Source organism: Calliphora vicina, chromosome 5 (genome assembly GCF_958450345.1).
Source record: "Calliphora vicina chromosome 5, idCalVici1.1, whole genome shotgun sequence".
NCBI lineage: Eukaryota > Metazoa > Arthropoda > Insecta > Diptera > Calliphoridae > Calliphora > Calliphora vicina.
The window spans coordinates 29,780,762-29,796,556 of record NC_088784.1 but is presented as its reverse complement, the minus strand read 5'-3'; positions in this window follow the sequence as shown (position 1 = coordinate 29,796,556).

Genomic DNA, 15,795 nt, shown 5'->3' with positions numbered 1-15,795 from the left:
TCAGTTGCATTAAAACATTATATTTTTATATCCATCGAAGAGTCTTTATAAAAAGTCTGTGTCCTTATAAAATTCTAAGACATTCTAGCTATGTCATCCTTCTGACCTTCTGTTGAGGGAAAGACTTAAGCTGATGACAATTTTCCTAAATATTCTTTGTTGATCAGAAATGTTTGATATTGAAAATGGACAAAATTAGTCAAAGTTATTGACCAAAAATTTTATATTTTTCTGACTTTTTTTTTTTTGCATATTTATTTCATAATAAATATAATAAAAACAAGTAAGAAAGTATGGTCTGACCGACCATATAATACCCTACACCAAGTAAATGAGCAAAAACATTTTTCTTTTAAAATATCAATAATTTATATTCGTGAGTGATTTTCGGAAGTGGGACTTATACAGGAGCTATGGCCAATTATGGACCGATCACCTGGAAATTAGATCGTGTGATTTATGTCTTAATGAAAGTTATTTATGTGTATATACCAACATTTTTAGGAGATTTATGCACGTTTAAGTGATTTTCGGAAGCGGGTCTATATGGGAGCTATGACTAATTATGGACCGATCGTAACAAAATTTGGTGACATGAATTTTGTATATATAAAACTTATTTGGAGCGCAATTTGTGTAGATACATTTATAAATTAAACATTTATGACCGATAAAGTCCAATTTCGAGAGGACATTTGTATGGGGGCTAGGTGAAATAATGGACTAGGTGAATAATGGGCCGAAAAAATTATATGTACCAAATTTGATCGAAATATCTTCAAAATTGCGACCTGTACTCTACACACAAGGTTTACATGGACAGCCAACCAGCCAGACGGACGGACGGACATCGTTTAATCAGGAAGTGATTCTAAGTCGACCACTTTCGAAAACCTACATAAAAAACAAGTAAGAAAGTATGGTCGGTCAAGCCCGACCATATAATACCCTATAATAAGGAAAAGAGTAAAAACATTTTTCTTTTAAAATTTCAATAATTTGTATTTTTGAGTGATTTTCGGAAGTTTGCCTTATATGGGGGCTATGACCAATTATGGACCGATCACCATGAAATTAGGTCGTGTGATTTGTGTCTATATGAAAGTTTACTATGTTGAATTTTGTGAGTATACCAACATTTTTAAGCTATTTATGCACGTTAAAGTGATTTTCGGAAATGTATCTATATGGGAGCTATGACTAATTATGGACCGATCGTAACAAAATTTGGTGACATGAATTTTGCATATATAAGACTTATTTGGAGCGCAATTTGTGTAGATACATTTATAAATTAAACATTTATGACCGATAAAGTCCAATTTCGGTAAGACATTTGTATGGGGGCTAGGTGAAATAATGGACCGATTTCAGCCAGTTTCAATAGGCTTGGCCGAAAAAATAATATGTACCAAATTTGATCGAAATATCTTCAAAATTGCTACCTGTACTCTGCGCACAAGGTTTACATGGACAGCAACCAGACGGACGGACGGACGGACGGACGGACATCGTTTAATCGACTCAGAAAGTGACTCTAAGTCGATCGGTATACTTTAAGGTGGGTGTTAGATGAATATTTTTGGGCGTTACAAACATCTGCACAAACGCATAATACCCTCCCCACTATGGTGGTGTAGGGTATAAAAAGAGTCGCTGAAGCACACCGATTGCTCACCAAAGCTAATAGTGAATGTGTTCCATCGGTTTCAACATGCGAGAGATGATGTGATTTTGAAAGGCCTGCCCAAAAAGTTGCAAAGTCAATGGGAACTATGGAATGAGATCGAAAAAATCTTAACATACATAAATGTTAATAAAAAAGAAACCACTATAATTACAGTTTTAATTTTTTTTTATTTCATTGAAATTATTATTACAACTTACAAAAAATATTATGTTTATAGTTCTAATCAATAGTGATTAATTTATGAACTATTTCGGAAAACCTTCCATTAAGGTTTTTATAGAGTTTTCTGTCCGTTAAAAATCTACCACACTTTGTTGTGCTCTTCAATTGTCTTTTAACAAGAGCCTAATATCTCTCCACTGGCCTTAGCTCCAGACAGTTTGGAGGATTTGCCTCTCTTGTTACAAATACCACATTATTTTTTCTGTACCACTCAAGACTTTGCTTACCTTGCTAGTGACAGGATGCCAAATCAGTCCCAAAATAAGTGAACACATTAAGAAGTCTTATGAATGAGAGCATCCTCATTTGTAAACATTCCTGGACTTAAATTTCAGTATTTATAGAGCCCTTTGTAACAAATGTTTGGCTTATTTTGCCGCAACTGCATATTGCTTGCCATGTTAAGAAAATTGTCTGCTTTTGGGTCGTAAACCTTTCTACAACATTCCCTCGAGCATCAGCAATATAAAAATATTGACCCGGACGCTCAGAAAAATTTTCCAGAACATACGTTTCGCCATCCATTACGCAGCAGGTATATTTTTTTTATAAAATTTTACTTCAATTTCCTTGCTCTGTCTTTGGCCTCTAAATTTTTAGCAGAATTCCTGACAGGAACTTTTTGACCCTTGTATGTTTTTAAACCTGCTGTGGCTTTAACTTTTCGTACCAAATAGTGCGAGTACTGAGATAACCGGACAGCTTTCCTACCGGATGTATTGGGAGCTCTTTTGAAAATGCTTTCTATTTATTGGCTTTAGAAACATCATGTGGATCATTTCTTCTACCTGTACCAGGTTTTCTATCAACGGACAAGTTCTCCCAATACTGTTTAATAACATTGGAATCAGTTTGACGACAGACCTTTTATTGTTTGGCCAACTTTTTGTAGGACCAAGTTGAATATATTTTATTATTTTAGTACGAATTTCTTTCTCGTCACTCATTTTAATTAGATTAACAACAAATGAACATAATTGCCATTAAACATAATAACTGCATACTTTTCAAAGGTAACTTGATAAAAGTTTTAAGGAAAAACGTGTGTTAAGGTTTTTTCGATCTCATTCCTCAATGAGCAATTTCAAAATGTTTGCAAGCAGGAGGATTTATCCAAAAGCAGGGAAATTTGTAAACATACGAATTGAAGCTGACAAACCTTCAAAGACGATTTTGTGTGTCTCAAATGTTGCTTGAACGCTATAAAAAAAATCATTATTAAACCGAACTTGCGATGAAAAATGATCCATTACATTAACCAGAAGCGTAAGAGATCGAATGTGAATGTCAACCAACCAGCCGAATCGACACAAAAGACAAATATCCTGGCGCAAAGGTAATTCTTTGTATATGGTAGGAACAAAAGAGTTATATCTAGTATGAGCTGCTGAAATCTGGCCAGACCATCACATGGAATCTGTATCGAACGCAACTGATTTGTTTGAAACGAGCATTTGCTGAAAAACACCCAGAATATGCGGCCAGGCATGAAATCGTAATATATCATCATGACAACGCTCGGCCACATTATGCAATACCTGTTAAAAAGTATTTAGAATGAAGTGGTTGCAAAGTTTCGCTTCACCCGCTTTATAGTCCAGACCGTGACCCGTGCCCGTGCGATTTTTATTTGTTTCGATAGATGCTGAACGCTCTCTCTGGTATAAGCTTCACTTTGGAACAGAGTATCCGAAATTGGCTTGATTCGTTCTTGTCCTAAAAAGATGGGCAGTTCTTTTGGCTCGGAATCCATATGTTGCCAGAAACATGGGAAAAGGTCATAGATAACAATGGCTAATACTTTGGATAAATTTATATTGTACAAATGTTTCAAAATAAAAGCTAAACATTTTAGATCAACAACTAGCTAAATTTTGCCGCAGTTGCTATTTTAACTTTAAGGATTTCCGAAAAATCAAAATTTTTGGCAATAATATATGTATTTCCCATTGCTGAATCTATGGGAAATATATACTGAAGATTTTCTGAAGCCATTTCAGACTAATCACGAGTTTTTATTAAAATATGGCGGAATGTTATGCATTTATTGGTGGATTTTGATGGAACTTCAAACTAATATTTAACTGGATTTATAAATAAGTACATAATAGACAAAAATATGGAAATTAACCCCATTCTGCTCTTGGTACCAAAATGACCCGAAACTAATTTTGATTAATTTTGACACCCAATGCATTTTTGGATTTCAGTACATAAAATGTTGATTTTTACTAAAATATTTGGTAGAAGCTTTATCAATTTTTTTAATAAATAAAAAATATTCGGTAGTTTCTTATAAAAAATTACAACTATTCAAAACTTGGGCAAATTTTCAACCGATTTTTGATTTATAAAGAAAATATTGAATATTTGATTATAACTAAAAGCGAATTAATATTTAAAATCAATTTTTTTTAAAAAATTTAAAAACAACTAATTTTCTTAAGTGTTCGGAATTAAAAACTTCAGAGATGCTGCAGCTCCGATTACTTTTAACCGATTTGACTTAAATTAGACTCAAAAAAGTAACATTAATCCGTCACCTAGTCTACAGTGGACCTAACCTACAAAATATATCCGCTACTTTCCAAAAAATTAAAAAAAAAACAATTAATATATTTAAACAAACAATCAAAAATCCAACAAAATTTTGCATAATTCATATGCTCATGTTTATGTTTTTTTGTTTTTTTTCTTTTAAACAATTTAATTACTTTAGCCTAAATAACAATTAAATAATGACTAAACTGCAGTCAAAACGTTAAATGTTAATAAAACACACATTCACTCATTAAAGCAAAGAAGAAAAAAACACAATTAATAACAAACCTTTTAGTTAAGCGGGATTTAAAGCCAAATTAAAAAAAAAAAACTTTTAGAAAATGAAAATTAAACTTTAAACTTTTTTTTTAATTTTAGTAAAAGATTATGTAAGTGGCTTAAACCAAAAAAAAAAACTAAACTTACAACAATGGAGACATTCAATTAAAAGTCAAAACAACTAAGAGTTAAGACAAAAAGGCAAAAAGAGAGTAATTAACGGATCTACAAAATTATGGTTAGTAATTACAAGACTTTTACTGGGTTAAAACAAAACACACACGTACTTACTCATATAAACATAGATACATACACACTTTAAATTAAATAAAAGTCAGGTTATTAATTTTGGCACAAAATTGTTATAATCCACACATATGGGGAAAATGAATTGTGGAGAAGTTGTCCGACTTGAAAAGAAAAAAATAATTGTTTTATATTCTCCTATATTGCTAACAAAATGTTCATAACTTCACCATACCTCGGCCCGATCTGTACACAATATAGGACACAACTTATAGAATTCATCCAAAAGCAGGGAAATCGAGTACCATACGAATTGAAGTCGAGGTACATTGAAAGACGATTTTGTATGTGCGAAATGATGCTTGAACGGTGTAAAAGAAAATCATTTTTGCACTGAATCATTACTTGCGCTGAATAATGGATCCATTGCGATAACCCGAAGCGTAAGAGATCGTATGCGAAGCACTCCCAACCAGCCGAATCGACACCAAAGCCAAATAACCATGGCGCTAAGGTAATCCTCTGTATTTGGCTGGAGCAAAAGGATCCTATCTATTATGAGCTGACCAAAGCTTCTGTAGCATGTTGCAATACCTGTTAAAAAGTATTTAAAACAAAGTGGTTGGGAAGTTTTGCCTTTCCCGCCTTATAGTCCAGACTTTATCCCGTCCGAATACTTTTCGATCGATCGATGTAGGAAGCTAAAAATTTAAAAAAATCCCGTCATACAGTCATAATATATTCTTAGCCCTTAAATTGGCATATCAAAACACTTGCGATAAAATGTCAAAATTTCACCATAACTTGGCCCGTTCTATTCACAGTTTTCTTTCAAATTTTCCTGTTAGTTAAACAATAAATAAAAGCTTATGAACTATTTATTAAACTAATTTTCTTTAGGAGTCAATTTGTTTTTAAATTTTTGAATTTTTTTGTTGGAAAATCTTTTTACTTCCTTTACATTATTTGAAAGGGACAACATGAAAAATGATAATAAAATGTTAATAATTGTTTCCCTACTCCCTTCCGAATTTAATCTATTTTTGTTATCGAAATTTTTAATTTAGGCTAAGTTTTCTAATATCCCAAAGTTTTCATTCCAAAATGGGCAAAAGTTTTAGATACTATGATGTATGCCAATTCATTTATATTATTATTTTACAGTTCCCGGAACAAATGGACTAAAAATATCGAAGCAACATAACTTTTAAGATCAACTCTTTTTGGCTGGTGCTTTATAATATTCACGTCTCTTTTTCGGATCTTCTTCCTCTTCAATTTTCAATCTCCTCATCACATCTTTTCAGTTCTTTTCTATAATTTTTACTTTAAGGTAACACAAAGGGACCTATTGCCTGGACCCAAGTGAGCTACTCTTCTTTCCTGTCTTCACATCGCTGCTGCCTAGAAACCTAACTCTTTTTGGTCATACGAAAAGAATCAATATTTTGTACGAATCCAAAATAGTTATGGATCGGGAATACTCCTGAATAAATTGTGAACAGTGTTATCGTCTTTTCTGGGGTAAAACTCCCGTGGTTAACAACCGATAAAGTTTCCTACATTTAGTTGTCCGTGAGAAACTAAGGTTTAATGCCATGTAAAATGTTGGGAAATGTTTTTTGCCGCTACTGCAAATATTTAAATATCATGGTCTGGGAGTAATTAGTTTGGTCAGAGAAGGAAGTTAAAAATGGGGTTTTTAGAGAAATTTTCATCAAGTTTCCTATATAGGTCATTATATAGGGAATATAACATTGTGCAAATGTTTCGCGGCTATGCTGGATGGTGGCCAACCGAAATGTCCAATTTTCCATGACTGTGCCTCATCAGGCTGAACTTTACCGATGGCTTTGTGATTTGTGGGTTATTCGCGGCTTAAGAAAAAGTCTAACGAGGTGCACTTGAGATGACCATGCCCTCAAATCGTTTGAACAAAATGAGCAATGCGGCATGAACTGTGTGTAATCATCAACCTATGCTTTCTAGAAGACATTTTTTTTAGGAAACTTCCTATCCAAATTTGCTATCGAAGTAAAATAATATTAGTGTTTTCTAGTTAAATTTGAACAATTTTTTTTCATGCTAAATTTATGGGGTACTTTAAAATAAAATTCTTAATAAATGCGAAATTAACCCTAAGCTCTCTTTTATTGCGTCTTATTTCTGACTTTCTGGTTGAATTTTCCGTTTTGGTGTATTCAGGGACTTATAGTAAAATTTCACGGATAATATTTTTGCGGAACATTTTGACCCATTAAATCCCTGTTTTAATGGTGTTTCTTGCTCTTTTTTAAAATAAGGACAAAAAAGACCCATTCCTTGAGGATTTAGAGGGTTAACAAATTCTACAAAAATGTTCTCCATAACATTTTACATAAATATGCTGAATAAATGTTATACCTAAAATGTTATGGTTTCTTATGCCGATTAACAATAAGAATGTGTCAGAATTGGGAAACTTTGACCCCCCCTCAAATGAAATTCAGATGTAAACTTTCAAAAGATGTAAACTAACAAAGTTTATTGGTCGGATCTTGTAATTTTGGAAAAAGTTTTATTTTGTTGTATAGAGTAATTCAATAACTAAAAGAAATAAAGAGCATACGCCAATACGTATAATAAGAATATACTAAAATCTTTAATTTTAGTCTAATCATAATCGTCTGAGGAGATCTCACATTGCCTCTCCTGAGGGGTCTTTAGAGTTCATTGTCCTGAAATAAACTCGAACACTCTCTGCTACGCCAATGTTAAATTTGATGTCAATCGGAGCAGCCAGTTAGAAATGGTTTATTTATTTTCACAATAATTTGATTCTAAACCCCTTGGGGACTGCTTGTTCATCGCAGCAGGCCTATATACATATATGTAGATATTTTAGTTATGCGGCATGCGATAATAGCCTGAATCCCACTCCATTTCCATATATAGGATATCTATTTCATTGTATTCTAAAACATAACTGTCTGCTAGTACTATTATCTTTTATTACACCACTAGGTTTAGTGTATCCAAACTTTCCCCCTCATATATGTACTACCATACGAATAAATGAGATTTTCAAGTAGTCATATGTTTCTGTACACGGTTAAATGATTTTAAAAATCACAGTCTAAGTAGAAAAACACTCACACACACACAAAATAATATAGATGCACGAAAGACAGACTGACTGACGAACGGCTAGACACTGAAACAGCTCAAATTTACTTTAACTATCTTTTGTGGCTGGCAGACTAACAGACGTTCCAACTGTAAGTCTGTCCAACCGTGTGTATCTTTCTATCTGGATGGAATATAAGTTAGTAAGACAGCTAGTAATAGATATTAGCGTAACTTTTTAGTTTTTAAGCTCTAGATAAATAAATATTACAGTTAATATTTTTTTTATATATTATTTTTAGTGCATAACAATTATGAAATATTTTTTTTTTTTTATAAGAAAATAAAAAGTAAAAACTGAAAGAAAAAGTGTAAAAAATATTAAAAACCAAAAAAAAAAGTGGAAAATGAGTTGTTTTTTTTTTAAGTATTTTTCAATTACGTCTTCATAAGTTTAACACGTGGTTGCATGAAATTACAGCTTAATGGAAAATAAACCCTGTAATTAAAAATGTAAATCGGGGGCAAGTTGTTTTTTTTTGTTTGTCTACTTTTTTTCAAATGAAAGTAAAAGTAACTAAAAGCTGAAATTAAAACAAGTAAGAGTACTATATTCGGTCGTGCCGAATCTTATATACCCTCCACCTAAATATGATGGTATAACAACTGAAATAATATACTTAGCAATTGTTAGAAATACCAGTTTATGCAGAAAATATTTTACTTCAAAAGTACATAAAATTTGTATCTAATTCAGCAATTTATAATTGAAATTCCTATTGGAACGTATGAAATTTAACATTTTATATACTTATTAATTAGTTAATACGTTTGGATCAAAATTTTTCCTTTTTAACCTCAAGTGAAGAAGCAGAGTATAAAAAAGATATACAAATATATTTAGACAAATTTAATAATATTGGGTTGTGAGATTTATATGGGAGCTATGACCTATTATGATTCGATTGTCATAAAATATTTTAACGTGATTTTTATGGACTTATATGGGTGCTGTGGCCAATTATGTACCGATATTCACAAAATTCAGTAGTATGATTTGATCTGTGTACTATTTTGGTTCAATATATGGAAGCTATGACCTATTATGGGCCTAATTATTTGAGGGCTATTTTTGTACAATTTCATATAAACAACGCCATTAACAAGAGTGGACCTTATATGGGAGCTATGGCGAATTATGGACCAATATTTAAAAAATCTTGTAGTACGATTCTTGGATACAAATTACTAATCGGCGTAAAATTTTGGTTCAGTACAGATTATTTTGGATATTTGTACAGGTTAATGTGTTTTCCGGAAGTGGTTCTTATATGGAGGCTATGACTAATTATAGACCTATCATCGTAAAATTTGATACATCGATTTTTGTATATATTGAACAAATTTGTTTTGAGTTTCAACCTGATAACTATATTTGTAAGAAATTTATGAGGATTTTAGTGATTTTCGGGAGTGGACCTTATATGGGAGCTATGGTTAAATATTGACCGATATTCACAAAAGCCAGTAGTATGATTGTTTGATACAAATTACTGATCTGTGCGTAATTTCATTCGATATCGATTTGTTTTAATTATTTATTAAGGTTAATATCTTATTCGGAAATGGACCTTATAGGGGAGCTATGACCAATTATCGGCCAATCTGCGTAAAATTTGGTACAGAGGTTTTTATGTATATGAGTATTATTTGTGTCGAATTTTAGATTGATAAAGGTATTTATAAGAGATTTATGAGTACTTAACTGACTTTCAGAATGGGAGCTATGGTCAAATATGGACCTACAGTGAGCCGCAAAAGTGAGTATACACCAAAAATTATTGGATATTTTTTAAGATAATGAAAATTCTAAAATTTATCCATGATTAAAATTTTAAAGTTTCGGTTTGATAGAGATTGGCTTGAATAATATCTTTGGTTGTGAAAAATATAGATTTAAGTCGGACTATAATGATTTACATGATCTTAAAAAATCAAAAAATTCGCTGCTGTTTACTCACTTTTGAGGCTCACTCAAAAGTGAGTATTAGCTATTAAGTGAATTTCAACTTAATAGCTAATTTAAGTGATTTTCGGAAGTGAAGATTTGGGGGCTATGGTCAACTATTGGCCAATCCACAAAAAAATTTAGTGTTGTGATTTCTTTTAGCACGAAACTTATTTTTGCTGAATTTTGTATGGATACTGCAATTTTTAAGGCATTTATAGACCATAGAACCATATTTCGGAAAGAAATTTGTATGGGGGCTAGGAGAAATCATGAACCTATTCTTATAATTTTCACCAGAGTTAGTCCTTTTATTATAAAAATAACGTGTGTAAAGTTTTATATATTTACACAAATAACCAAAAATATGTGAAAATTGTCAATTTTTTTTTAGGTTGTCTCACATTTTGGTTCATAGCTCTGGTTCTACCGAACCGATTTTACTGATTTTCAATACCAAATTGCCATGGACAACAATAAACATATTTTTTGCAAAGTCTACACAGACACACAGTCAGGCGGACATATTTTTTGCAAAATTTACACAGACACACAGACAGACGGACATGGCTCAATCGACTTAGAATTTCATAAAGATGAAGAAAATATATACTTTGTTGGGTCTCAGATGAATATTTCTCAATGTTACACTCGGAATGACAAACTCATATATACCCTCATTCACTACTTGTGGTGGTGGAGGGTATAAAAATCACGGTGTTGACTGATCGGATATTAAAGTGCTCAGTGGTTTCAATTTTGAATGATCACTTGGATATGAGAAAGGAGTATTCGCTATTAAAATGGGCCCTACAAATGCTCCAGGGGTGGCGTTATGGAGACTCAAAATAGGATATCTCTTACATGTAACATTTTTAAACAAAATTTTTGAAGGACTGAATTTTAAAAGTGGCATATTATTGAATCTAATTGAGATATTTATTAGTTGTAGTTTTTATATATAGTTAGTAGCTTTTATCAACCGTATAAGGCCCTTAAGGGCTCGGTTATGTAAATGAAGAATTAATAAAAAAAAAGATATTATGTAAGATATATATGTAAGACCAAAACTAACTTATCTGAAGAAAAAAAATTTGTTCGGTATAAATGAGGATCAAATTGTTCCTAATATTTGCAATCCTATAAAAATTTTGATACAAATTTTAGTTTTAAAAATTCAATAAATATGTAATATGTAATAAAATCTTTATTTAATAACAAAACTCAATGAAATTTTCAACGTTTGTCATTCTAAGTAACAAAGTGCAACTTCCAAAATTTGGAACGAAAATTTCAATAATGGTATTTTTTACAATTTTGCCCATACGGTTCATACATTTCCTTCGGGACTGGAAAAATACTTTGGGGATAAATAGGGAACTCACCAAGGCTTCCAAAGCTGCTTTCCGTTTTCTGACCCCAGCTTTGGGATTTTAGAACGTGACCCAAAATTTAAATTTTGATAAAAAAATAGGTAAAATTCTGAAGGGCGTAGGGGATAACTTACAGAAAAACATAAAATTTGTGTATGTTCTTTAAGAAAGGTTATTTTTTAATAAAAAATTAGTTAAGTCACCTTTTTGCCCGGCAAAGCAAAGAAATGGAGAAATGTTGGTCAAAGTATACAGTGCTCAAAGGAGACTTTTTAAAAAAATAAAATTATTTTTTATCCAAAATCTTGTGTTTCATTCAAAAAGGCACGGACTTTTTACTCACCCTCGTTTTTACTACAAAAAGATTTATGATTCTGTGATTTTTCGTAATATTTAGCTAAGACCTTTTCCAATCTTTCTGGCAACATATATATTCCGAACAGATAATTTCCTTAGCGGCATAGATATTTGGCTTTGATATCAATTCGGCTGGTTGACCTGGCTACACATATGATCTCTAATACTTCGGGATACTTCGGGTTCCCGAATATGACGCTTGGTGGCAGAAAATTACACATTTTGAAACCAAAAAAAACTTTCTTGTTTACACCATAATGTTCAGTAACTAAATGAGAATAAGTGACAGATATGTATCCTTTAAAATTACATTTAAGTTATCAAATACAAAAACCGTGTTCAAAAGATACGTAACTTTTAAGTCATACAGCCAATATAAATCATATCAAAACACCTCAGTCTTGACTATGTGAAATTTCATTAAGAAACTATATCCAATTGTTCACGAGCTACCGAATTTTTCAAAATAAAAAAATGTCAACGGCAGAACTGCTTTACGCACGTCAACAGCAACATACCTGGGTATGTTCATACATTTTGTATAATGAATGACATGCCGTTAACATAAAAATGCTAATATGTAACTGGTTTGTTGGAATATCTGTATTATTTTTTTTATTTTCTTAGAAATAGACAAAATGTTCAAACATTTTATGATTTTATGGTTTACCCTCACATTCAGTCATTGTTTTTTGAAAAAAGAGGTTGTAAATAAAAAATGCTTTTTATTTAGTTTTTCAAAGATACAAATTTTGTAAATTAAAATTAATTTTTTATTTATTAATAGTTTTTAATGAATTTTTACTGTTATATAGACTTTTCTATTAGATATGTATAGAAAAATAAAAACAGGAATCCCGTAATTTTCAAAAAAAGTTTTGAAAAATTCTTAAAAGGGATTTTTTAGTTTTTTTGCGATAATATCCACACTAGGAGCGGGGTTATCGGAACTCTATACAAAATAATTAAGAACATATTTGGCCATCTAAAATAGGTTACTTTATTTTTATATCGACTACGCGATTTGAGAATTTTTGCCCTAAAATTCAATTTTACATACAAAATGGGCGTTATTTGAATGGACCTCCGTATCAACAATTTTTAAATTTATTTTCATTTAAAATATTTAGTGTAAAGTTCTAGCTTTTCAAAAAGTATAAATTCCTAATACATCTTCTTTGAAATTTTTCAGATAACAGTACTTTTTCCACAAAAACTAGCGAAAAATCGCCTTTTTAAATTTTTCATTACATTTTATTCCTTATAGAACAAACTCTCATAACAAAAAACTCATTTAAATGTTAAATATTTGCTAAATTTAAGTTTATTTACTAAATTATAATTTCGATCTTGATTTTCCATCACAATGAAATAAATATTTTTGTAATTTGCCCAAAAAAAGTGTAAAATTTTGTTTGAAAATGTCAAATTAAGCATTTTCTACTACCTAAAAATCAAAACAAGTAAACATAGTTCAAGAGTGAAGGTTTTAGTAATTTTTCTAACTCCTCCAAGAAACCGAAAATAAATCTGTTTTATAAATAAAAGATTTTAGTTAAAGTTCATTTAGATTAGGATGGCAATCGATCAACGACACCCAACAACTACTTTAAACCAACTGGAAACAAAACAAAAAAAATCAAAAAGAAAACAAAGTTTATATATTTTGTTTTTTTGGCCAAGTTAATAAATAATGTTACACTCAATACTGGTAGTAGAGTAGTGGTGGTGGTAAAATAAATCTCGTAGTAGTTGTATTAGTAGTTTGTTTATTCTATTAAACAAATGCCTTTCACTTTCGTTACCACCAACAAAAATATTATAAAATTTAAAAAAAATTGTACTTTATAATGGAAAATATATAAAAAAACTTAAAGAATGCTTTAATCCAGCATAAAAAATCAAGTTAACAACTTGGCTTTTTGCCACAGTGTTTGGTTTACTTACTACATACATTGTTACAATCCATACATACCCCCAACAAAAGCGAAGAGTAAAAAATTTTTTTCTGCTGTTATTGTTATTTTTGGCAATTTAAACAAAATACGATTTTGATCTTGACTGTAAAATAAATACGAAAATAATGAAAATCTGACGTTTCAAATCATAAAATTACAAATATGACTACGAGAAAATTAAACTTTTGAGGAAAAAAATATTCAAACAAACAAGATGCTGGAAAATTAAAACATTTACAAAGAAAAAGACTCCGTAGGAAATGTTAAAAAAGCATTAATTCTTCACAAAAATTTAATTTTTCCAAAAAAAAAAATTCAATGGTTTTATGAAGTTCTTACGGAACTAGTTCTATAGAACACAGAACTAGTCTAGAACCGATGTTCCTATTAAACTCTAAAGAATTTCTTAAGAATCACAATATTTTTCTTCAAAATGGATTCTAGAAGTGTTGCGATATCACTGGTTCTATGGTTGTTATCAAAGAAAATAAAGTAGTTCTGGATATAGTCGTTCTAGAACTAGTGATTTTGGAAAAAGTTCTAAAAATGTTCCTGGATTATTTCGTGAGAAGGGTATATATAAGTTTGTCATTCCGCTTGTAATTTCCACAATATAATTTTCCGACCCTATAAAGTATATCGCTGGCTTAACATGCAAAGGCTCTAAGTCCACTTTTTTTAGAAATTGAGATTTTAATGCAGTAATATACAATAAGTAAGAAGACATTGATTACAAAGAAAGAAATTGGACTTATCTCGCTTTTTGTTTTGTAGTGAAGAGCAAAAGTGAAGAGCTTAGTCCAATTTATCACAAAAAAAAACTCTATGTCCCTATTAAAAGTACAGTTTAACCATTTCTGTCAAATTGTTCAATGACATGTATTAAAACAAGTAAGTAAAAATGGTAAATGATCAAAATTATTTTTCTTTTAAAATTTCAATAACTTATTTTCCGAAGAAGGTCTTATTTGGGAGCTATGACTAAATATGGACCGATCGCCATAAATGTTATTTGCGTTGAATTTTATGAGTATACCAAAATTTTTAAGAGATTTATGCTCGTTAAAGTGATTTTTGGAAGCTGGCCTTATATTGGAGCTATGACTAATTATATACCGATCCGCATGCAATTAGGTGACATGATTTCCATATTCTGAAGTATTTCGAGAGGACATTTGTATGGGAGCAAGGGGAAAAATGGTCCGATTTCAGCCAGTTTCAATAGGCTTCGTCCTTGGGCCTAAAAAAGTATATGTACCACATTTTATCGAAATATCTTCAAAATTAATCGACTCATAAAGTGATTCTGTGTCTATCGGTATAATTTAATTTCAAAATTGTTTTTTAAAATTTTAAAAATTTTTTTTTTTCGAAAATTTGTTTGTTTTCTAAATTGTTTTTTTTAAGTTTTTTAAATTTTTTTTTGTTTTTTAAAATTACACTAGTTTACAAATCAAACATTTTGTTTGCTCATGGAATGAAACTTATATTTTTGAGAAGAGCTAGGGACGCTAGCTAATTGGCCATTTTTTGTTTCGCTCCTATACGTCAAAATTTTGATATATATGGGTTTTTATTTTTCACCTACCCTGAGTTGTACTAATGTGTACTGTAGTGTACCGAATTGTGGTAATTAGATATTTACATCGTTTTTGGGTACTCAACACTCTGGCGAAGCTACTAAATACTTTCAGAGTTGTATTTTTTTTTTGACAAATTCCAAAAAAAAATTAACAGGAAAAAAATAAATACTGTTTAAAAGTACATATTTTTTGTAGATAAATCGCTATTAAATACAAAACTCTAAAGTAAAAACTATTTTAAAATATATTCCAGGTAAAATGAACATTTAACCCACAAAAAATAGTTTTGCCGCCATTCCACATTAAATTAGGTTTAATTAAAAATTTCGTAAAAGCTTTAGATAAGATAAAACCAGCATTTCAATATTTATGCAGCGTGTTCCCGAGTCTTGCTGAGGCTAAATTAAAAGTATCTCTTCTTTTGTGGGTCCTC